This window comes from Mustela nigripes, chromosome 15 (assembly GCF_022355385.1).
Source record: "Mustela nigripes isolate SB6536 chromosome 15, MUSNIG.SB6536, whole genome shotgun sequence".
Classification (NCBI taxonomy): domain Eukaryota; kingdom Metazoa; phylum Chordata; class Mammalia; order Carnivora; family Mustelidae; genus Mustela; species Mustela nigripes.
The window spans coordinates 8,993,472-9,018,906 of NC_081571.1; the positions used below are offsets into that span (position 1 = coordinate 8,993,472).

Sequence of the window (25,435 nt, forward strand, 5' to 3'; positions counted from 1 at the left end):
TGCACATGGTGGCCTCCTATTTCTTATGACTGTCCTCTGTGCTGTCCTTTACTGTTCCTCGAGCCTGTCAAGCACGTCTTGTCTCACGGCTCTGAGGCTCTATTCTGTCTGCATCTGCCCCATGCTCTCCCCCGCCAGTTCTGGGCTCCCTCCCTCACTTCTTCAGGCCTCTTTAGATCTTGTCTTAGGGAGGCTTATCCTTTCCATTCTGAAATAGCAGCCTGTTCTCCACTTTCCCATTCCCTATCTCCTTCACCCGGCTTCATCTTCCCCGCCCAGCACTGACCCCACTAATTTACACTTGTTTATTGTTTCTCCCCACCCTACGGGAAGATAAACTCCACAAAGGCAGCCTTTTTTCACTGAGATGTCACTGACATGTAACATGATGTTTGTTTGGGGGGTGAGAGGTGTTGATTGGATATACTCCAGTATTGCAACGTGATCTCCCCCACAGTTAGCTGGCACCTCTAGGCAGGCTTTTTATGTACTATAATAATCCCAGCAACTGCAAGAGCGCCTGGCACACAATAGTGCTTATAAATATTTACTGAGTGAATGAATGAGTGCATAAGTGACTTTGTATTTGGATGTCAAATAGCATCTCAAACGCAGCGTATATAAAAGAGAACTTTTCATCTTCTCTCCCTAGCTACCATCTAGCTTCCGAACTGGTGCCTGGCTCCTGCTCCTGCTTCCCCCCACACCTTTCACATAGCAGTGATCTTTCCCCTCAGAACAGTGCTTACTACTTGGCATTTTTATACATATATTTTTTTTTGTTTGTTTATTGTCTGTCTCCCCCATGGAGGTGAAGACTTTGTTATCCTTTTAAAGATAAACTAGAATGATCATTGTACATGCTCTTAATCCTTCAGTGGCTTCCCATCACACTTCGAATCAAGGCAGAGTTTCTCAACATTGTCTAAAATACTCGGGTTTCTTGGCTTCCTCTCTGTTCTCATTTACCCTCTCCCTCCCCATCGATGACTCTACTTGAATTACTTTAGACTCCTTTGTTTTCCTTGCTGTGCCTTCACTTGGCATTACACCCCCATGTTGTTGAAATGGCAAGATTTCATTCTTTTTTATGGCTAAGTAATATTCCTGTGTGTGTGTGTGTGTGTGTGTGTGTGTATCACATCTTTATCCATTCATCTATCCATGGGCACTTGGGCTGCTTCCATAGTTTGGCTGTTGTAAATAATGCTGCAGTAAAAGTGTATGTGTCTTTTCAAATTAGTGTTTTCATATTCTTTGGGTAGATACCCAGTAGTGGAATTGCTGAATCATATGGTAATTGTATTTTTTAACCTTTTGAGGAATCTCCATACTGTTTTCCTCAGTGGCTGCGCCAATTTGCATTCCCACCAACAGTGCAGGAGGGTTTCTTGTCCTCCACATCCTTGCCAACACTTGTTTCTTGTATTTTTGATTCAGCCATTCTGACAGGTGTAAGGCAATATCCCATTGTGGTTTTGTTTTGCATTTCTGTGATGATGAGTGATGTTGAATACCTTTTCATGTGTCTTTTGGCCATCTGGATGTCTTCTTTGGAAACATGTCTGTTCATCTCTTCAGCCCATTTTTTAATTGGGTTATTTATTTTGGGGGTATTGGGTTGTAGCTATTCTTTATATATTTTGGACACTAGTCCTTTTTTGGATATGTCATTTGCAAGTATATTTTTCCCATTCTGTAGGTCGCCCTTAGTTTTGCTGATTGTTTCCTTCTTATTTTGATGTAGTCCCGATAGTTCATTTATGTTTTTGTATTCCTTGCATCAGGAGACATATCTAGAAAAATGTTGCTGCAGCTGATGTCAGAGAAATTGCTGCCTGTGTTCTCTTCTAGGACTTTTATGGTTTCAGGTCTCTCATTTAGGTCTTTAATCCATTTTTGAGTTTATTTTTTGTAAATAGAATAAGAAATTGCTCCAGTTTCATTCTTTTCCACGTGGCTGTCCAGTTTTCAACATCATTTATTAAAGAGACTATCTTTTCTCATTGCCTATTCTTGCCTCCTTTGTCAAAGATTGACCATATAAGCATGGGTTTATTTCTGGGGTCTATATTCTGATCCATTGAACCATGTATCTCTTTTTGTGCTAGTACCATAATGTCTTGATTAGTATAGTTTTGTAGTAAATCTTAAATCTGGGATTGTGATACCTCCAGCTATGTTCTTCTTTTTCAAGACTGCTTTGGCTATTTGGGTTCTTTTGTAGTTCCGTACAAATTTTAGGATTATTCTAGTTCTGTGAAAGATACTGTTGGTGTTTTAAGAGGCTTGCATTAAATCTGTAGATTGCTTTGGCTAGTGTGTACATTTTAACTATAGTGGTTCTTTCAGTCCATGAGGGAGTATCGTTCCATATGTTTGTGTCTTCAGTATCTTTTATCGGTGTTTTACAGTTTTTGGAATACAGGTCTTTCACCTCATTGATTAAGTTTAGTCCTAGGTATTTTATTCTTTTTGATATAAATGTAAATGGAATTGTTTTCTTAATTTCTCTCCCTGCTACTTCATTATTACTGTATAGAAATGCAGTGGATTTCTGTATATTGATTTTGTATGCTAGCTACAAACTTACTGAATTCATTTATCAGTTCTAGTAGTTTTTTGATAGAGTTTTATGGTTTTTTTTTTTAATACATACTGTATCATGTCACCTGCAAACAGTGCAAGTTTACTTCTTCCTTACCAATTTGAATGTCTTTTATTTCTTTTTCTTGTCTGATTGCTGTGGCTAGGTGGAATACAAGTGGTGAGAGTAGACTTCCTTGTCTTGTTCCTGATCATAGGAGAAAAGATCTCCATTTTTCAATTTAGTATGACTTTAGCTGTGGGTTTTTCCTACATGGCCTTTACTCTGTTGAGGTATGTTCCCACTAAACCTACTCTGTTGAGGGTTTTTACCATGAATGGATGTTATACTTTTTCAGATGCTTTTTCTCTATCTTTTAAAATGATCATTCAGTTTTTATCCTTTTTCTCGTTAATGTAATGTATCACACTGATTGACTTGTAAGTATTGAAGCACTCACTCATACCAGGAATAAATCCCACTTGATTGTGGTGAATGATTTTTTTAATGTATTATTGGATTCAATTTCCTCATATTTTGGAATAGTTTGAGAAAAATAGGTATTAATTCTTCTTTAAATGTTTGGTAGAATTCACCTGTGAAACCATCTTGGTTCTGCATTTTTTTTTTTTTTTTGAGAGTTGTGTTTTTTGTTTTTTTTTAAGATTTTATTTATTTGCCAGAGAGAGAGAGAGCGAGTACACACACCTATCAAAATGGTTAAAACTAAAGATAACAGCACCAAATGCCAGTGAAGATGTGCAGTAACTAGACCTCTCACATTGCTAGTGGGAATGTAAAATGACACAGTCATTTTGGAAAAGGTTAACAGTTTCTTTTAAAATTAAACATACCCTTGTCATATAATTCAGCTATCCCAAGTGAAGCAAGAACAAGTTCACACAGAAATCTGTACACAGATCTTTACAGGGGCTTTAACTGTAATTGCTAAAAGCCAGAAACCTATCCAAACATTCTCCAAATGGTGAACAGATACTGTGCAATAGAGAATTTCCCATATAGTGAAATAGGAAGTGCTTTACTAATACACACGAATGATTCGCAGCTCACTCTGCTAAATGCAGGAAGTCAGACTCGGACTCCATACTGTGTGATCTCATTTTTATGACATTCTGGAAAAGGCAAAATTACAAGAACAGAAAAAAGATCACTGGTTGCCAGGGGCAGGAGGGAGAAGAGGACTTAACTAGAAAGGAACATGTGAGTATTTTGGGGGGTGATGAAACTCTTCTATATCCTGATTTTTGTCATGGCTACACAAATGTATGTGTCAAAATGCACAGGACTGTTCAGGCACATTTTAGTAGTTTTAAACTCCACTATTGTGAAAAGCAAACAGAAAGGGGATGAAAGGACCAGCAGTCCCTAGTGCTGGCAAGGACGGAACAACTGGAACTGTCATACGGTGTTGGTTGGAACAGACATAGAACAGGCACTTTGGAAAGCAATTTGACAGTTCCTTATAAAATTAAACATGCATTTCCCATGGGACCCTGTGACTGCTCTCTCGTGTATTTGCCCCAGAAAAATGAAAACATGTCCACACAATGTTCAAAGCACTTTTATTTATTATAGCACCAAAATGGATGTCTAGCAACAGACGAATAGGTAAACACATTGAAGTACATCCGTACAGTGGGATAGCTCACCCAGCAGTAATAATAGATACTCAGTAGAATCTTAATTGTAGTGATGGTCACATGGGTATCTGTATACATTTTTTTCAGAACTCCTGGAACTGTACACTATAAATTGGCAATTTGTATGGCATGTAAATGATGCCTTAAAGTCAGTTTAAAATCCAATAATTCATCAAGCTTTTAGCACAAGCCTAGCATGGAGCCATTCGTTAAAGTTAATTGTTATTAGCGTTCTCTCCATATGGAGATTTGATTTTTCCAAAGACTTATAATATGACCTAGTTCTAGCAGGTGAGTTGAACTTTCTAGGTCCTTTCATGACCAGATGTTTCTAGCCTTTCATGAATCAGCTTAGAGCAATTATATGAGCACAAGTGGACAGCTAGACATAGTAATTCCAGGGCTAAACTCTTTAAAGGTACCTCTGACTTCAATAACCTTCATTAAGTTTTTTTTCTTTTTGAATTCTATGAAGCTTAGGGCTCCTGCTTTTCAAAGATGGCACTGAACAATTAATTGTCCTCACAATATTCACCTCACCTAGAGACAGCTATGGATTTTCCCATAGACTGAATGTGTTTTGAGGGAATGATAGAATTGAATTCACATCTGAACACGGGGTCTGTGTTAGATAGGCTGTGAGGGGGACACCTGGGTGGCTCAGTGGGTTCAGCTTCTGCCTTCAGCTCGGGTCATTATCTCAGGGTCCTGGGATCAAGGCCCGCATTGGGCTCTCTGCTTAGCAGGGAGCCTTCTTCCCTCTCTCTCTGCCTGCCTTTCTGCCTACTTGTGATCTGTATCTGTCAAATAAATAAATAAAATCTTTAAAAAAAAAAAAAAAAGATAGGCTGTGAGGGCTTGTGGCTAAACAGAACTGAACAGACCACAGTCCCTATCCTCAGATACTCATGGAACTTAATTTAGTTGAGGAGTCAGGATATACACACAGGAAATACAGCAATGGGAGCCATTATTGGATCAAGCACTAAACGGAAGGTTAAGAACCATAATTGTTTCTCTTGAAAAGAGAAAGAAATATGGTGCAAAACATTTCAGGGGCAAGGAGGGGAGGGTATTGGTACAAAGCATCATAAAGAACATGGGTTTAGGACCAAAAGACCTAGGGCTTGGTTCTGCCAGTTGCTTCATGTAAGGCCTTGGTCAAGTTGTTCTTTTCCAAGTTCCTGTAAACAGTAAGAATTATAGTCATAACTGTGATGCTTTCAGTGAGTCATAGAGATGCTAAAAGGCTCTGTGTGGGGCAAGCTCAATTACTATTCAAAGTTGCATAATTATAAGTGTATTGTCTCAGCTGGACCCTAGAGTAACACAGACTGCCTACCACGTGCCAGGCACTACGTGAAGCATTTTACACATAATATTCCTCACAAAAATTTGGGGAGGTAAGTATCATTTCCCCCATTTTACAAATGGAAAAAAAAAAAAAAAGGTGTGGCAAGATTATGCCCTGCCCTAACTCAATCAGTTATGTAGTAAAGTCAAGATTACCTCAGCTTCCAAGCCCCAGAGAAAGGGAGAAATCTAGGATTGTCATACGTGGTGAAGTAGTCATTCTGTTCAGAGTACAAAACGTGTCCTGGGCAGCAGTAGCCAGAGAAGAAATTGGTAAGCTTGTGGCCTGCCAGTGAGGGCTGCCTTCTTGACAAAGAAGATCCATTTCTTGGATGTGTTTTCTCATGAAAGTTATGAAATACAAAAATAATTTGTATCCTTGCAGTTAACTGATAATGTCTGTTGAAAGCATACTCAACAGTGCTAGCGGATGTGAAAAAGAGGCTGGCTTACTGGGCCCTAAAATCGGCTTGATTAATATGCAGTAATTGCTTTTCCAGTTGAGTTTCTTCATCGGTGGAAAATATGCTCCAAATAGGCCAAAATAGACAACCCACAATTTCCTCTGATTTAATCAAAGGCTCCTCTTGTGTACTTGCAAAATCCTCTTGGTCCCCTTCTTCCTGCAGTATGACCCCATTTCACTGTGAGCTTGTAGTGTAGACTGAAATCAGAAGGGATGGTGCCATTTTTGTCGTTCTTTCTCAGGGCTGCCTTGCTCTTTGGGGTCTTTTGTGGTTCCATACACATTTCAGGATTATCTTCTCTTTCTGTGAGAAATGTCACTGGAATTTTGATAGAAATTACATTAAATCTGTAGATTGCTGGGGTAGTGTGGACATTTTAACAATATCAATTCTTCCATGTAACTGACATGGGTTATCTTTCCGTTTATTTGCATCATCCTCAATTTCTTTCATCAGTCTTGTAGTTTTCAGTGTATAGGTCTTTTACTTCCTGGGTCAAATTTATTCCTGGGTATTTTATTCCCTTTGATGCAATTGTAAATGAGATTGCTTTTTAAATTTCTTAACCCGGTAATTTCTTTTTTTTATTGGATGCTGGATACTGAATTTTGCTTTGTTGGTTTGCTAGATCTTGTTAGATTTGTTTAACGTTGAATTGTGCTTTGGCATACAGTTAAATTAATTGGAACCTTTTGATGTTTGCTTTTAGGTTTTATATGTCAGGTCCAGAACTGGCTAGGGCTAAGTAAGTAGTGATAACTAAAGAAATGTCCTTCTGAGAATTCTGCCAAGTGCCCTAGCTACCACTCTGATTGGTAGGAACATAGACTATCCTCAGCCCCATGTGAGCTCCAGGAAGTGGTTTTCTGTGACCTCAGGTAATGTCCTCCCATGCATGCACATATCAGTACTCAGCAAAAGATTTGAAGGGACTCCTCTACAGATGTCCCAAGCAACCTCTCTCTCTGCAGTCCCGCATTTCAAAGCATTAGCTTCAAAGCCTTAACTTCTAGCCTCCTTAGCTTTTATATAGTACAGCTTCTATCTGCTCAACACACCAAGACCAATGGACTTCATTTGGATTCCCTTGTACTGGAACCCGTGTTCAGGCAATAAGTTCATGCAAGAGGAAAATTTACTTTGTTTCTCAGGGATCATAGTACATACTGTGCTGCCTATTATCTGATGCATGAAAATCAGTTTGTAAATATATTAGTCCTGGGGGCGCCTGGGTGGCTCAGTGGGTTAAGCTTCTGCCTTGGGCTCAGGTCGCTCAGGTCATGATCTCAGGGTCCTGTGATCCAGTCATGCATCGGGCTCTCTGCTCAGCAGGGAGCCTGCTTCCCCCTCTCCCTCTGCCTGCCTCTCTGCCTACTTGTGATCTCTGTCTGTCAAATAAATAAATAAAATCTTTTTAAAAATAAATAAAATATTAGTCCAATTTTCAAATTGTTTAAGGAGGAAGAGTAAATCTGGTCTTATTTTTCCTCATGGCTGAAAGCAGAAGTCACAGCTAGAGACTTTGTTAGGTGGGTAAAACATAAAGCAGATTCGTAAGATTTATTAGCATTGTGATATAAGTGAGTTTGATACAGTCAATACATGTTCCTAAAACTTGTGTACCTGCCCAAACATCTGGTTTGGCAATCTGGTATATAATGTGACCCTCTGGTTTCCCAATGAGAAGATTGAAAAAAGAAGTTTAGTGGCACCGAGGTGACTTGGTCCGCTCAGGTCATGGTCTCAGGATCATCAGCTCTGTACTGGGCATGGAGTCTGCTTAAGATTCTCCCTCTTGGGGCGCCTGGGTGACTCAGTGGGTTAAAACCTCTGCCTTCGGCTCAGGTCATGGTCCCAGGGTCCTGGGATCGAGCCCCACATCAGGCTCTCTGTTCAGCAGGAAGCCTGCTTCCTCCTCTCTCTCTCTCTGCCTGCCTCTCTGCCTACTTGTGATCTCTGTCTGTCAAATGAATAAATAAAATCTTTAAAAAAAAAAAAAAAGGATTCTCCCTTTCCCTTTGCCCCCACACTCCCTGCTCATGAGCTCTCTCTCTCTAAATAAAATAAAATAAAGTTTTATTATAATTCAGTTTAGTTACAAATACATAAAATTACACATTAGATAAACTGATACATTATTTTAGAATATTGTCTTCCCTCACTTGTATGAATTTTATTCATTCTGTTACATGCATCTTTGGCTTTACTAACCTTATCATTGCCATAATCTCTTTTTAAGATTAAAATATCATTTTCACGACATTGAAATTGTATGAGATACAGCATTTTTTTCCTTTTAATGTATAATGCTCTCACTGAAAATTTTACCTAGGCCACAAGTATTCATTCACATTACAGGAAATAGCTTGTCTTGTGCTTGTTTTTGTTTATTTGTTGGTTTGTTTTTATTTAGCAATCACCACATGCAAAACACTTACCTGTGGCTTTTTGTAAGTGACTTTTGTAAGGCTTCTTGACCATATAACCAGCAATTATAATTGGGTGTATCATACCACCAAAGATAATCACGAAATGTTAAACCTGGTCAATTTCTTTGTCTTTGTTTTTAAAAATCCATTTTATCACACGACCTCTGTAATCATCCAAAATTTTAAGATCATTTTAAGATCATTTTAGACTTGAGTTGCAAGATAAAATACAGGGTGTCCACTTAAATTTGAATTTCAGATAAACAGTAGATAAATTGTAGTATAAAATGCCACAAATATTGTATGGAACATACTTATATTACAAAAAAAAAAGGTTTTTATCTGAAATTCAGATTTAACTGGGCATACAGGATGCCCCCCTAAAATAAAACTACAGGCTTTTATTTGCTAAATCTGGCAATTCTATTTTATTTCTTTTTTTAAATTGAAGTATAGTTTGTTTTTTTCTAGAAAGTTTTTTTTTAAGATTTTATTTATTCATTTGAGAGATGGGGAGAGAGAGAGAGAGAGCACAAACAGAAGAGGCAAAGGGAGAGGGAGAATCAGACTCCCCACTGGGCTGGGAGCCCAGCATGAGGCTTGATCCCAGGACCCTGGATTCACGACCTGAGCCAAAGGCAGACGCTTAACCATCTGAGCCACCTAGGTGCCCCTAAAATTGAAGTATTGTTAACACACAATGTTGCATTGGTTTCAGTTATAGGAGAGTAGTGATCTGACAACAGTGTACGTTATGCCATACTCACAAGTGTAGCTACCATGCGTCACATACAACATTATTACAATACCATAGACTCTACTCCCGGTGCTGTGCACTCATCCCGGTGACTCACTCACTCCATAACTAGAAGCCTGTACCTCCCGCTCCCCTTCACCCATTTACCCATTCCCTCCACCCCCGGCAACCACCAATTTGTTCTCTGTATTTATGGGTCTCTTTCTGTATTTTGTTTGTTCATTTGTTTTGCTTTTGTTTTTTGCGGATTCCACATTTGAGTGAAACCCTGTGGTATTTGTCTTTCTCTGTCTGACTTATTTCACTTTGCATATTATCCTTTAGCTCCGTCCGTGTTGTTGCAGATGGTAAGACCTCATTCTTATTATGGCTTAGGAATATTCCATTGTATATATATACCATGGCGGCTTTATCCATTCATCTATTGATGATACAACCCTATTTTAGATCTGTGTCTTCCTCAGATAATCTTCAGAAGATGTTGCTTATCAGATTCCTTCTCTTTTGAGTGATAATATTGAAAGACAGTCTCCTTTATATTTGGGCATGAACAGTAATCTTCATCATTTTCCTCCTTAATAGTAATACCATAAGCACACTTGGCTATACTTACAAGTATCTTCCCTTGGTGATGGGTAAAAATTAATTCAGAGAACCAAATATTGGAAGACTGTATTCATCAATTTTCTGAAAATGCTACCAGAACCCACATTCCTAATTAAAGTATTATGCTATTCATTAACACAGGTTTGGGCTAGATGAGTGTTTTCATTTTTCTCTTCATATTCTCAGGCTTATTTTCTCGGAGTCTCTGGGCATCCCAGCCTATTTCAGAGGTAAATTTATCTTTACTGCCACCATCCTGACACCCCAGCTTGTAGGTAACCCCTAACCCACACATGCTTGTGAGGCAATTTAAATGCCAAACGGGAGTATCTATGAAGTAATCCAGGATTAAAGAATCTCTTTGATCAAATTGACTGTTTAAAAAATAAATAGAAGTCTCGAGGAGTGAATTTCTTCATAAAACTTAATATTTGTTCTTAGCATCAGGACAATAACGCCTTCATTTTCCCCTGCTGTATTATTTAGAAAGAGTAATTCGGTTTACCTCAGTACTGTGGAATCCTGGTGGGGTGTCAGATCTTTAATGACTTAACTTGTTCTGTCACTTTATTAAATTAGGGGGGAAAATAACATTTGCCACTTTGGATCCCGTTTTAGAATCTATGAAAAAGTGTTAAGTTCCTTCGTGGCTCCTGAATATCCTCAGTTAATATCAAATTGTACCCCGCTTAAAGCATTTCCTATGATTCAGAAAAGCATTTTTGTTCATCCCCAAGGATGCAAATTGGAAATAAAGTGATAAAAACTTGGAAGTAACACAATAAAACATCCCTAGGAGGCACGAGAATCCTGCATTAAGCCAGCAGTAAGTTTAGAATCCTACCCAGATGTGCTGCAAATATCCCTTCCGCACAGTGAAAATATTCACTGCCCTCTTTAAGGCAGCGATTTTTCCCTTTCTTGCTTTCTTCTTTCTTTCTGACACAGAAAAGCAGCTGCTGCTCTTGTTGGCAGATGAATCCTCTGTTGCAAGGGAAATTAGAGCGCTCCCTGCCTTGGAGGCTGATGCAGCGGGGAGGTCAGGAGTGCTTGCTCCAGCAACTTCTTTATACCCTGGCTTAAAAGGAATTTCTCCCAGCACATTCCTATCCCGAAAGAACACCCTTGCTTCTCTTTCCAGAACAATGCTTTCTCTACCAGCCAGACCACTGATGGGAACCAGAGCTTGACCAGCCCCATAACCCAGTTCCTTACCCATATTACTTTATCATTTTTACACCAAAGATTTCATGTGTGCCAGGCCCAGCATCCTGAAAGAGGGGTATTTTTTTCTGTGACATTAATCTAACCAATGGCATTTCTTTCAGGCTTTTCTTCTCCCATTAAGGGCGAGCGCGCTTGGAGCCGAGGTGTTCCTGGCACCCTCCCTCATCCAGGAACTACCAAGCCAACTTGAAAAGATGCCCAACCGTCTTTCCTTTACAACCTGATCTCTTTCACTAAACTTTATACTGAATGATGATGTGGGCTTTAGTCAGACTAAAAATGGGCCATGAGCTGCTTGCCTGAGGAAACGGTGTGTTTTGGAGAAGCGTGGCACTGAATTCTGACCTAAGCTGAAGCTGGGCTCTTGGGGCAGCGTTGGGAAAACTCAGTCTGGTTCTTCATTGCTCTGGGAGAACGGGAGGAACAGAGCCAAACAGGCAAACTTGGGGCTGCTGGGTGAACGCCAGTCTGAGGCTGGCCTCTTTCCAGAGTTCCAGCACCCATCCACTCGGGTGCTGTGAGTCTCCCAGTGGGACTGGGACGGGGCTCACATGAGCTCACGACACCCCTGTTCCAATGACATTACCCAGTCACACTCTGCGAGCCTCATAGGAGCAGGAGCCGGCCATCTCTACTTCCTCGGTGGAACCACGGCTGGTGGGGAGGTCACTTGGTGTTTAAATGTCGGTTAAACTAATTCATCTTGGAAGATCATGTCTAAGGCTACAGTTTCTGGTTGACTTTTCTTCAACCCCCACCTGTGAGCAGAACAGAACAGGGAATGGCAGGCAGTGGGCAGAAAGTTCTAGTAGCATGCTACTAAAAATTCAGAGGGGTCAAAGGTCTTAAGTTTAATGGTTGTTTTAAATAGGTCTGAACTGCTTTTTCTTTTCCTGGGGGAAGTTGCTTAGCCATTTCAATTTTTGATATCTACTAAAAGCATTGAACATTTCTAAGCACAGTTAAGTACTTTCCCTAACATCGTCCAGGAAGAAATAACTGGGAACGTACTGTTCCCCGACTCCTGCCCCCCTCAGAGCTCTGCACCTCACAGGTGCTCTGGGCTGAAGATCCCTTTGATCTCCTGACCCGAGAGCATGTTGAGTTTCTCATGTTACCAAAAAATGTATCCTGCTCCCTTTGAGTGAACAACCTTTTTCCTCTCTTCCTTCCTTCTTTCCTTCCTTCCTTCCTTTCAGTTCCATGATATTAGAGTATTTAGTCTCAAGGGAAAATAGACATGAAACCAAATCTGTACTTTACGTAAAGGAGACTAAAGCCCTTAAAGTGACACACAAGACCAGTGTCCCCGTCCTCCCCACTTTTCCCGCTTATGTCTCTGTCAGTTACCAGATACCAGTCTACCATCGCCCTAGTCTTGCTCCTATCAGAGGGGTAAGGAGATCGAGCGGAGGGAACCTACTCCTCCATCCTAACCACCAACTTAAACTTGTCTCTGTTCTAACTCCTGCCTCTCCGAGTGAGCCTAACCCTTTGTAAACATTTAATAAATTCCCTAAAGACAAGGGGTGAGTTCTGTTGTTGTTGTTTTAAGATCGTATTTATATATTTGAGAGAGAGAGCAAGCAAGAGAGAGAGAGCGAGCATAAATGGCAGAGAGGAGCAGAGGGAGAAGGAGAACCAGACTTCCTGCTGAGCGGGGAGCCCGATGCGGGACTGGATCCTAGGACTCTGGGATCATGACCTGAGCCGAAGGCAGACGCGTAACTGACTGAGCCACCCAGGCACCCTAAGAGGTGAGTTCTAAAATTTACTAAGCACTGAATCACTAAATGTACACATCAGCCACCATCTCACCTTGTGGCTTAATCCTCACAATGATCTTAGGGCACAGACATTATTTTTCCTATTTTCCAGATAGGGAGGCTAAGTACTTAATTGGTTCACTTCTTGCCCAAGACACACAGCTCTCAGGCAGTGCCAGGATTCTAGTTAGGCCTGTGTGCCTCTACAGCTTTCATCTGTACCTGCACAGTGAATTCGAGAACTCAGGCTGCTCCATTAAGTCAACGGAGGTGACTTAAGTTAAGTTAAGGTAAGTTAAGTTAAGGGAAGGTGAGCAGCAAGTGGGGGGATGAAGCTGATGCAGAGGCAGGCAGAACAGAGACCAGCAGAAGTCACGGCTGGATGTCGACCTACCAGCCTCGCAGCCCGACCCTTTCTGGACTTTCAGGGTACATAAATAATAAATATCCTTGCTCTCTAAGTCATTATGAGTTTTTTGTTTGTTTGTTTTTTGTTTTGGGTTTTTTTTTTTTTTTCCTATTTGCAATGGTCAGTACTCATTAATACCCTGCGCAAGCTAGGTCTGGGATTCTTCACCCACTGCTACCTTTTCTGCTTACTAATTATTTACATATATCTTTTCTGTAGGAACGTATTCTTTAATGAAGTTTTAATTGATATTTATCATGTACCAGTTGGCTCAAACTACATCAATATATTGGCTTTGTGATTATTGAAAATGTGTTCGCATACCTCTGTCTCTATCAGTTTTCTTTTTTCAGCATTTAACTTCCGTGTTTATTTCATGCCCCTAAGACTTTATGCGTCTGGCTCTTCAATGAGAAAGAGCTAACATTTCTTCTTCGGTGGTGCGTTACAAGCCTGCTCTCTGATCGCAAAGCCCTTTATCACCCCCTGCCAAGCTAATTGATTTCTTTGAAAGCTGCACAATCCCAGCCTTGTGGGAAGAGAGTCGCCCACATTCGGAGAGCAATGGCTGGTTTAGAAATGCTCTCTGTCTTTGTCCAAGACCAAGTCTCTTCCGCATCCTTGATTATGTCTAAATGATGCTCTTATCCTTAAACAGAGCCCACTTTCTCAGACTACCCGGAAGCACCGATTTGTTTACCAGCCCCAGGGATGGGAGGAAGTGGGGGTTGAAGGGGCAATCGCGCAGTCAGGTGAGCCGCCTCTGAATGATGGCTGGGGAGAAAGTGGTTTGAAAGGCTGGGAGAGTTTGGTGTCGTGCCAACCTATATAGACTGAGGAGTCTACACAGGCTGCCTGGGAAATCGGATGGGCAGGCAAGCAGGGATTCAGAATGCTTCCAAATGGGGACACTTGAGGTAGCTGTAATTGTCCCAGCCGGGTGGAGCACAAGTGTGAGGGGACAGTGCCCGTGGTGTGTGTGACCTGGGTGCACATGGGCCTTCACAGCAACCGCAGCACTCAGGAGTGGATGGCACAGGGCTCCCATGCCACAGAGGATGACTTCCCTCATGCTGTGGCTTAGACGACACACCGAAGGGACAAGTACCACCACTGAACAAGATGACAGGACCAGGTGTGTCAGGGAGGACCGAGCCTAACCGAGTCTTGACTGAGAGAGCTGACCCAGCCCATTGAGTCTGGATAGGCCTGTATTGCTTGTTGGGCTTAGGAAAGCACTGTCCCCTGAGGGTATGCTGGGGTTCCCATGGGGCTGTTGTAGGCACAGCTGTGATATTAGAGTTATTAGAGTTTAGTAGGACTTCTCGTAAAACTTTGTTGGCTCGGGGCACCTGGGTGGCTCAGTGGGTTAAGCCTCTGCCTTTGGCTCAGGTCGTGATCTCAAGCTCTTGGGATCGAGCCCCACATTGGGCTCTCTGCTCAGCGTGGAGTCTGGTTCCCCCTCTCTCTGCCTGCCTCTCTGCCTACTTGTGATCTCTCTCTGTGTGTCAAATAAATAGATAAAATCGTAAAAAAACAAAAAACAAACAAACTTCATTGACTCATTCACAGAGGCCTACTATGTGCCAGCCAGACCCTGTGCTGGGTTCCAAGGATTAATGAGAGTAACTGTGGATTTTTTAGGTGGATGGGTGGGGAAAGGTGGTCTGGGTTGCAAGTCTAATAATATTATAACTAGCTTCTTATTCAAAGAAATGCTTTTATAATTCCTTTCCTGAAATGATAAAAACTGTGTAGTTCAAAGTCACCCCATTTGTAAACACTGGGGGTTAAAAACCACCCGAGAGGCCGGGAAGCCTTCAAGGACCTAGACTCAACTTCTGAGATTTCTTACACGGAGTCCTACGAGGTAGGACCAGATCCCACTCGGCCCCTGGAGAGGGACAGGATGGCACCGTTAGCTTCCCACATTCCTGAGTCCCCTTCCTGGCCTGTTCTGCATGAAATTTCCCACCCACGGTGACGCAGCCTGCCATGTCCAGTTAAGGTGACACAGTGGGCCCACCCCTCTGGGGATGAAAGAGAGTAAGAATTTCCTGGAGGAATTAGACATCCCTTGGTAGAGTCATCTGGAAAGAGGCAGCCCCCAACCCAGGACAAGGCCAGCAGGCTCTGCCCGAAAGGCCAGGTCTCTAGGTCTCCAGGTCTCAGAGCCTCACTCACTCGGGTCATGCACTGGAACCTGCGGGATCGCTGGACTACCTTGTGCTCAAGGAGCCCCATTTCAGACACTTGAGCATCAGCTGTCACATACTCAGTCCCAGAGAAACTGACAAGAGTTGTATGACAATCCCACAACCTGAGAACTAGGTCCCACTCCCAGCCCGCACCCGTGGTGCTCCAGGAATGAATTCACTTTGGGACCAGCACAATCGTATTGCTTTGTACTGGGGCAGGCATGATGAATTCATTCATCTCCTTAAACTGTGAACATTTAAAATATGTCAATATTTTTGTAACAGCTTTGGCATCTCTTTTCTTAATATATCGAGTGATCCTAAAAAATAAAAAGGAATTGGCTCTGGACATGTTCAGTCTCAAAGAGGTTTTGCGTGGCCTAGACATCAAGGTTTGGCAGGTGGAAGGGTGGCCTTGCCTCTCCAAGTGTGGTCTCGGGGCCAACACATCTGCATTATCTGGAATGTGTTCAAAACACAGAATCTGCCTTTTGGCAAGGTCACCAGGTGATTTCTAAGCACACTGAAAGTTCGAGAAGCACAGATGTTGGGAAGACAAGGAGAAGATGAATCAGCAACCATAGGCTCTGGCCTGATTTTGGGACTCTGTCCTCTGTCTGTGTGTCCTGTGTTGGGGACAGTCTTCAGCTCGGCTCAGTGTGAGGATTCTGTCAGTCTGGCTGTGTTTGGGATTAAGGAGTGAGCATCATCTGACGCAGCACACTGAGCTCCTCCAGAGAAAGAGGAAGGCACCAGATCCAGCCACTCAGCATCCAGTTTCCAGAAAAAAAAACTGTACTCAATGATCATTATCATACTTTAAATTTCATCAATAAACATTTTATGGACATTAGTTTTCTTTGCCGTTTTATGTCAGATTTATAGAGGCAGAAAGTAGAAGGGTGGTTGCTAGAGGTGGGGTGGGGGAGTTGGTGTTTAATGCGCACAGCGTTTCAGTTTGGGAAGATTACAAGGAGTTGTGGAGAAGGATGGTGGTGATGGTTGGACAACAAGGCAAATGTCCTTAATGCCACTGGACTGTACATTTAAAAAGGTTGATGATCATTCTTGTCAACGAGGTGTGACGATGAATATAGAAAACCTAATTCCAGATGGAGTTGGGAAGCAAGGAAGAAAGGTTCTCACTCACTACTGCGTGTGGTAGCTTACTTTACACGCCCGGGCAGGAAGGAGGATTTTCTTCTTGCCTGGCAACAACTTAGCCAATGAGAAGCCGCCACAACTCGAACTCTAGTTTTCATCCAATGAATTTTTTTTCCTGAACAATCAATCCCAATGTGTACCTTTCCATCAGTAAAAGGACACTCTTGTCCTCTGTTCTCCTGGCTTGCTTATGGTTTTCATGCCCTGAACTGTATGTAATTCCTCTCCTATTCCTGCATAAACTCAATGTTTGCTAGTTAAATCCCTGGCAATTTTACTTTTACGGTTGACAGTGGGAAGGCAGGTCCAGGACTGGTTGGTGACAATCAGGCTGAAGGAGACCTTGGAAGTGGGCTCCTGGGGTCCTGAATCAGGGCTATTGTTAGGAGCTCACAAAGTCCGAGGCCAGGCCCCAGATCCCCCGTCTCATCTCCTTCTTTGTGTCAGTGTCTCTCATTCCACAGCCTCCTCCAAAGCTGTCCTTGAACCTCAGACAGGAAAGGGGAGGCCTGCGGTGGGTGTGATTGCTGAGTCCCTGAGAGGCAGGGGCGGGGATTCTCTGCCCTGTTCCTTACACAGTTACTGAACCGTGGCTTCCAGAACAGTGAGACAAATACCACCTATGGGTTTCTGACGGGACTGAACAAAGGACTGTGTGGCCGAGACTCCCGAGATGATGCTGTGCTGTCTGAATGCGAGGTGAATGAGGAGGCAGATGAGAATTGGGTCAAGCACTCGGGGATGTTCCCAGCTGCTCAGGCATCTAGAGGGTTTCCGCTGGAGGCGAATTGGGTCACGGAGAGAACCCTTTTGTGTAACCCTCAGGGTCACGGGGCAAGATCCAGTGCCTCAAATCAAAGACTGAAGGGCTCAGAGTCCCCATCCTGTCCCAGGCTCTCTCACTCCTCACATCTCTCGGGTCCTCTGCCTTCTCCCACCCACTGTTCCCCGGGTGCTCGTGGGCTCTCATTAAACCATTTATTCGCTTGGTTTTCCAAAGAAATAAAAGATCACAGCATTCTTAAATGTAATACACTTTTTGCCAGCTCCGGTTGGTGGAGCCCAACAGGACAAAGGTACTGCTTCCAGGCCAGGTGGGACCAAACCAGTGACCACAGCGTCCCCGAACGTGCTGGACTCACTGGTGAATCTGCCCTTTCACACACACAGTCCATTTGCCCAGTGTGCTCACCCCTCAACCCTTCCTCTTTGCCTCAAAGACTCTTGGTCAAGCGTTCAAAAGCTTCCAGTGACTTCTATTTGCTGACACCAGCAATCCTACCCGACCCCTGCCTTCCAGCAGCGTGTTGGCCACAATACCACATGCTGGACTGTAATTGTCCATACACCTGTGTGTGTGCGGGACTGTGAGCAATTTGTGGGGAGTTAAACCTGCTTCTCAGCTGAGGGTGGCTGTGGGGGTGTGTCAGGCCTGGGATGGAAACAGTGTCTTTCTTTGCTTCCCCGGCATGCAAACCTGAGGCTCTTAGCCAGGCATGTTCAAGGGCAGGCACCAAGGACATTGTGAGGGCCACTGAAGGTCGGGGCTGGCCTTTCTGCCCACGTGAGGCTCCCAGCTCAGTTCAGTAGGCCAGGGAGGCCTGGAGCACTCAGGGCAGCTCCGGGAGGAGCGTAGCAGCCAGCCCAGCATAGGGGAGGAACTGGAGTCCACGAAAGAGGACAGGAATGAATGTTTCCCTTAAAAGCTGACACTTCCTAGAGAGGGAGCCGTCTTTGGGAACCGCTCTGCTGAGGCTCTTGAGTGGAAGATGAGGCAGAGTCTCAAGCAGGGGACTTGTGTGGAGAGGGGGGAAGAAAAGGTGAGGAGGGGCAGGAGGGAAGGACAGCTAATGGGGCGACTGCGGGAAGCAGGGGGACTGTAATCAGCTCCTGGTGGGGGGCAGGGAAAAGACCATTTAAAAACAAAGATGCTTAAGTTTATAATTGCACTGCTGGAATGTAAACCTCTTCTCTGGTTTCCCACCACCCCATCGTTGTGTGGGAATGCGCCTGTGACGGGGAGCCCAAGGCATGGGTGCATTTGAAAATGCTCCCCCGGTTCCTCAAATGTGCACAAGGGTTGAGGACCACTGCCCTGAGGGGGTGACTCAAGAAGGAAGGGAGGGAGTTTCAGGAGACCCCTAATGCAGAGTGGAAAGCAGGGAAGGGGGTCAGGGAGGCAGAGAGCAGTCAGCCAGGACACCCCTGCAGGGAGAGAGCTTCTGGGGACCTGCAGAGCCCAGGAGATGGGGCACTTGCAAATACTATTCCTGATCGACCTCGTGTCTCCCGCATAAGGCCTGTGTCCGCAAGCCGCTCACGGAGCTTCCCAGGAGGTGACTCATTGGAGCTGTGCAGCATTCTGTAAAGTGGCAAGAACCCGCCCCTCTGCAGGTAAGGACAGAGGAACTCTGAGAGCTGCCACCCCAGTGGTAGCCCCATGGGGATTCGAACCTGGGTCTCAGGTGTACGCATTGGGGTGGTGGTAAGGGAATGGGAATGGTGCCTCCCTGCCCTCAGTCCCAGCCTGCCCTGTAGAGCAGACCCATGGGAGCTGGGGCAGGTCCTGCTTTGCTGCTGTTGCGCAAAGCTCTGGTCTTGAGATTAGGTTTTCTGTGGCCTTAAAATTGCTATGTTCAGTCTGTATGTTAGTTCATGGAAATGAGAAAAAATCTTGGTGGCATAGGGCTATAAATCTCGTGTTGCTCACTCCTAATTGTGCAGGGAGGCATCGACTTTCCAATAAGAATAATTCACAGATAGTCACCAAACCTAGGAATTTCCAAGGACTCTAGGGTCAGACCTCTCCAGACCTTGGAGTTCACAAACACTAAGTAAAACAGGCCACAGGGGAGCAAGGGAGAAGAAGTGAATGGTTTGAATCCAATTCTAGTCCCCAACTCCAAGATTTGGATTCCAGGCTGCATTCAGAAATCTAGGTTTTAAACTCCCTGGTTGTAATTCTGATGGCTCCAAGACCTGGGAACCGTTGGCAGGAATGGGCCATGAACTGGTGAATTGGGCCCTGCCTCCCAGTTAGCTCTACTTCCTCATAAAAAAAGTGAGCCTCTGTCCCAGGCCACACAGAGAAGTGGAAAAAGCCGTCTCTGGGAGCCAAAGCTCTGAATTCCAGTTTTGACTTTGTGTGGACTTGGTGGACAGGCTGACAGTCGTCAACATCTAGACACTTTGGTTTTCTTTTCTTTTCTTTTTTAAGATTTTATTTATTTATTTCACAGAGATCACAAGTAGGCAGAAAGGCAGGCAGAGAGAGGGAGAAGCAGGCTCCCCACTGAACAGAGAGCGTGATGTGGGGCTCGATTCCAGGACCCTGAGATCATGACCTGAACCAAAGGCGGAGGCTTAACCCTCTGAGCCACCCAGGCAACCCCACTTTGGTTTTCTTACCGTGAAACACAAAAATTAGACAAAATAATCCCCAACACTTTCCTGTGATGAATTTATCTGAATCTCTGAGAGTCTAATTTCTTATTCAGTAAGGATAAGGATATTTTTAAGAGAATAGGGATCAATTCCCCAAAGGAGAGTTGCCATAATTTTAGTAACTCTTCTTTTTTTTTTTTTTTTTAAGATTTATTTATTTATTTGACACAGAGAGACATAGCAAGAGAGGGAAATAAGCAGGAGGAGGGGGAGAGGGCAAAGCAGGCTTCCCAGAGCCCAAGGCAGGGCTGGATCCCAGGACCCTGGGATCATGACCTGAGCCAAAGGCAGACATTTAATGACTAAGCCACCCAAGGACCCCTTTAGTATCTCTTCTTAAATCTGCTAAGGCATTTGGCAAGACCTTCTCACCAGCTCTCCCATCTTCCTTCCTGCCCACGACAGGAACCCTTTATGCCAATGACCACTGGGCCTTCACTTCTTGCCTGACTCTCAGAAATCTCCCCTCTGACTTTTGTTCTTCCTTTTCTGGAAACCTCAGAGAGGTAGTTTTCAATCCTGGCTGTACACTAGGATCACCTGGGAAGCTTTTATGAATTATTGGTACTCAGGCCTTATCCCCAGACAACTGAATCAAAATTTGGCGGGGGGGGGTGTCATTTGTAAAGCTCCCCAGATGATTGCGATACATGAGAAGGTTGGAGCTAGCTCCCCAGAGCTGGTGTGAAAGCAGGGGTGTTGGGTCTCAAGGCATTTCTTACTGGAGAAAGGAAGCGAAAGTGTAGGGTTGAATTTGCAGTATGGGCAAGTCTTCTCTGCCTAGACCTACATGCCAGCATTTTAAATATACCACATGGATCTCTACAGGAGCAAGTATCAAATACACTGTAGAAAGGAAATGAGAACATCAGGCCAGCTGACACTCCGTACACCTGCCAGTGGACCTGAGTCAAGTCTCCTGAGATTCAGTCTTTCATTTGCAAAGTGAGATCGGCATTGCCCTCTGACTTACAGTGTTGTTAGTTGAGTCAGAGGAGGTAAAGCATGTGAATTGGTTTTGTAAACTAGAAAGCATTATCCAAATTGAATGGGTTTCAGCACCTTGCATGTAGGAGAAGTTCATATATTCAACAAAAATAAGTCAGCTCTTTCTCCATTAATGTATGGATTCCATGCATTATTAATACCAATCAAAATGCCAGCAAGCCTTTTTACAAAAATGAACAAGCCGATTCTAAAATTTGCATGGAAAGGCAAAGGGCCTTGAATAGTCAAAACAGTACTGAAAAAAAGTACAGACTTGGAGGACTCACACTGTCTGGTTACAAAGCAACAGAAATCAAGATAGTGTATCCGTGTAAAGATAGGCAAGTAATTCATTGAAATAGAGGCTTGAATCCCAAAATAGATCCCCACATATATGGCAATGTGATTTTTTAAAAAATTGACATGGCAGCTTAACAGAGAAAAGATAATCTTTCAACAAATGATGCTAGACCATTGAGATGACTATACTTGAGATATATGTAAGTATCTCTATCTCCTATGAATGTGTAAATAAGTTATGAAATTATGGTATCTCCAAACAATGGAATACTACTCAGAAAGAAAAAAGCATGAATTAGAGACCTGGCATTGGCATGGATGTGTCACTAAAATATTATACTAAATGAAAGAAGCCAGACACCAAGGTTATTTAGTATTTGATTTCATTTATGTGAAATTCTACAAAAGGCAAAACTATACTGATAGCAAGCAGATCAGCGGTTGCCAAGAGTCAGGGTTTGGGAAGTGGGGATTGAATACAGAGGCCTGAGGGAACTTTTGGAGAGATGGAGATATTCGATATCGCAATTGCAATAATGGTACACAACTGTACATATTGGTCAAACCCACTGAACTGCTTAGTTAAAAACCATAAGCTTCATTGTATATAAATTATATTTCAAGCAAGCTGACAAAAAATTATTGGAGCCTTTGGCCTGCCGGGCGCTACATTGGGAACTTTGTGATGAACCAGACATGGCATCTACCTACAAGTACTTGCAATTAAAAAAATAAGTGTGACATATCATTGAAAGTGCTGTGACAGAAACTCTACACAGAATAGACAGAGGTCAATTCTCACCAGAGGAGGGAGAGCAGGCTAGGGGGTATTGACCCAAGTCTGGAAAGATAGGTAGATATTTGCAAAGTGATAAAGGGGAAGAAAGCAGTTCTAAGCAGTAAGAGCCCAAGAACAAAACCTCACAAGCTGGAAATAGCTAGACACATTCCAGGAAATGCAAGCAGTTGGTCGAAACATAAGGTTCCAGGAAGAGCATGTCCGGAGATGAACATGTTGAAGGGTCTCATAACACATACTTGGACACTCAAGTTTCGTCCCATAAACAAAGAGAAACTACTGAATAGTTTGGAGCTGTAATAAACAGGTTCAGTTTGGTGTTTTATAAATATTGCTCTGGAGGACAGATCAGAGGGTGGTGACAGCTAGATTGAAGGCTAAGAAGCCAACTAAAAGACTGTAGCCATCACTCAGATGTGATAAACCATGAGTTTTGTTCTGTGGAGTGACGTTGAGGCGAGACCCATGAGGGGTATTAAGAGAGCATAGTTGGAAGTGTTGGAGGGTGCTGCATGAGAGAAGGATGAAGAGTCAAGCAGGACTCCTTGGATCCTGGCTGGGGTGATGGGGTGGCTGGTGGTGATATTTTTCAAGATGGCAGATACAAGGAAGAGCAAGCGTGGGAGAGGAAAGATCTTAGCCATGAAGGAGACAAGAAGGACTGAAATAGGAAGAGAACACCCTTTACTCTGGGAATTCAGGAAGGACATAGAGGGCAAGTCCAAATAAAGATAATCTGGAAGGAAGTTGAGGGAGTTTGTAGCTGAAGATTCATTTCTCAATGGCTTTGAGGAAAGAAGTGAGACTTGGAATGCCATTGCAAGGTATCAGAAAGGGAGTGAATCCGTGAGCTAACAAGGGTACTGGAAGTTGCACCCTATGTCCACAGTGTCATCTGTCTATAATGGTTCTGCTTTTTCTGCATCAGCACTGAACTGTGTATGAGTGGCAATCAGGAAAACAGATTGTTGAACTGACCCAAGATATGGATGTGACAGGTAGAAAGGCAAGGTGGTGAGGACACTTAAGAGTCTTAACAAAATGGAGAAAGAGATGACCTTCAGGAATGAGGCTGGAAGGAGCAAAAGCGGAGGCGTGGGGATTAAAATTAATAGAAGAAAATCAGAGAAGTCAGAGGAAGAGAGGGAAGATCACTGGTGCCCAGTCCACGATGCCATGTGAGTCTTGCCATGAGGGTTAAAGTCCCCAGGATGATGTGGGTAGAAAGGACTGAGGCATCAATGTCCACAGTGAATGGTGAGTATGAGGACAGAAGCTCTCAACCGTAGGTATGGTGAACGTGGCCTGGACTTCAAGGTGTATACATGAGAGTAACAGAGTGATGGTTTAAAAGAAGCAGGAGAGACCAAGGGTGCTGCTGCAGCTGAGGGCTCTAAGATGTTTGAGGTACAAAGGAAAACGGGGTCTCCACTTCAGAGAGTGGTGGGGGCTATTCTTGGGGTTCGGCCATGTTTCCTGTAAGGCTGGGGGGTGGAAGAGTTGGAAATGACGATCCAGCTAATCTGGATGACAGCAGGACACCGGTTAGGAGGAAGTGAGTAGCCCCTGGAAGTGAGGGAAAAGGAAAACGAGAGGAAAGTCTGGACCAAAGAGGACACTTGGAGGCCCACTAGGCTGGTGACAGGATGGCAGGGATGAGAGGCAGGGGGCTGGGCTTGTTGGCCTCAAAGTTCCAGGCAACTAAATGCGGAGACCTTCAGGGGTCTTACATCCAGGCAGAATAGTGAAAACTAGCAGTGGGGAAGTTCACTAAAATGGAGATGGGAGTCTTCCCCGCAAGGGTACCCCTTACCCCTATCACTTGTAGTCAATTGTAGACCCGACAGGAGGAGCTGGACTTGACCCTACACAGACTTGAGCTTGCATGTGGATACCACTGTCCTACTCCAGCAGAAGGAAGAAAAGCTTTCCTCCTCTCCAGGCAACAGCTCAGCCAATGAAAAGCCACCACACTTGGAGCTCCCAGTTTACTCCAGTGGACGTTTAATCTGCAACAGCCTTTTTCAATTACCCCCTTTCTCCCTAAAAACAGGTGGCTCTCCTTTGGTTTCCAGAACTTGCCTACAGTTTTGCTACAGTTTGTCTGTCCCAGATTGCAACTCTCGTTCATCCCTAGATGAACCCGTCTTTTACCGGCAAAATAACAGGCAGTTTCTATTTTTAGGGTCCACAAAGGCAATGGGGAGTTTTGCTGATGTCCTGGAGGAGGAGGAACAGGAGACTCTCCAGGGATCCTGCCGGGAAAAGATTCCTGCCGAGAAAAGATTCCTGCCGAGGAGGAACGCAGAGCTTCTCCGAGGTTTACTACTTGCTGGAAATAGTTACTTGTGGTTTAATTAAAGGACAGGGATTTTACCTGGAGACTCAGTAAAGGTGAAGGTTATGCCTTGTAGGTCCCTCAACAGATTTTGTTAAACTGAATTGAAATAAAAGTCCAGCTCACATGTTACTTGTGGAGTAATAGGGCCTTGGAGCTGGAGAGACATACATTGTTTATGCATCTTGTATATGACAGTCCCCACCATGGTATGCATTTTACCGACCTTCACACCTGCCTCATCCCCCGCCATGTTTGTCCCCCTCCACTGCCCCAGGGTTGTCTTTCAGCCATCTCAGACTGTTGCCTTTCAGCCGTCCCTCAGACTTGTCTAGCTCTTTCTGTCTCCCTGCGTATGCTCTTGTCTTTTCTTGGAAGGAAACTTCCCCATTTCTGTCTGGCTACTCCGACTCATTTTTTCAAGCCCTTTTGGCTCTCCCAGGCATACTTCGGGAGCTCCTTCTGCTAGTTCCAGCTACAGTCTCTCACACTTCCATCAAAGCAATAACCATGTCCTAACACGATTGCTTGCTGCAATATTGTGATTTATAGCAAATATACATTTGGTCATTCAGACGACCAAAATATAGTTCTTGTATATATTTGGCCTTTGTCCAGAGTTCCTGGCTCACAGCCGCAACACCCTCGGTCTCTTTCTATTCTGTGTCTTTACGCCCAACTCTTTGGAGCCTCAGGGTCTCAGGAAATGATTAAACACATGGATTTTGAAGCCAGATAAAGCCTGGCCTCAAATTCCAGGTATGCCGTGTATCAGCCACTAACTGCTGTCCTTGGGGGGTTACTTAAACCTTTGAAGCCTCGGTGTCATTACTTATGACGTGGGGGTGGGGACGGCAGTGGCGGTGATGGAGAGGTAAGCGACAATGTCTGACATCAAATGAGAGCATGTATCCAAAGCTCTTTGCACAGTTCCTGGCACACA

General features: G+C 43.8%; 1 long non-coding RNA gene across 1 annotated transcript; it reads left to right on the forward strand.

Annotated features, from left to right (window-relative positions):
* The first annotated feature begins 18,196 nt into the window (after positions 1-18,196).
* Positions 18,197-24,802, forward strand: LOC132002757 (uncharacterized). The gene is made up of 3 exons (XR_009400003.1): positions 18,197-18,444; positions 18,923-19,018; positions 24,340-24,802. It is a non-coding gene; the product is annotated as an uncharacterized LOC132002757 (long non-coding RNA).
* The last annotated feature ends 633 nt before the right edge of the window (positions 24,803-25,435 follow it).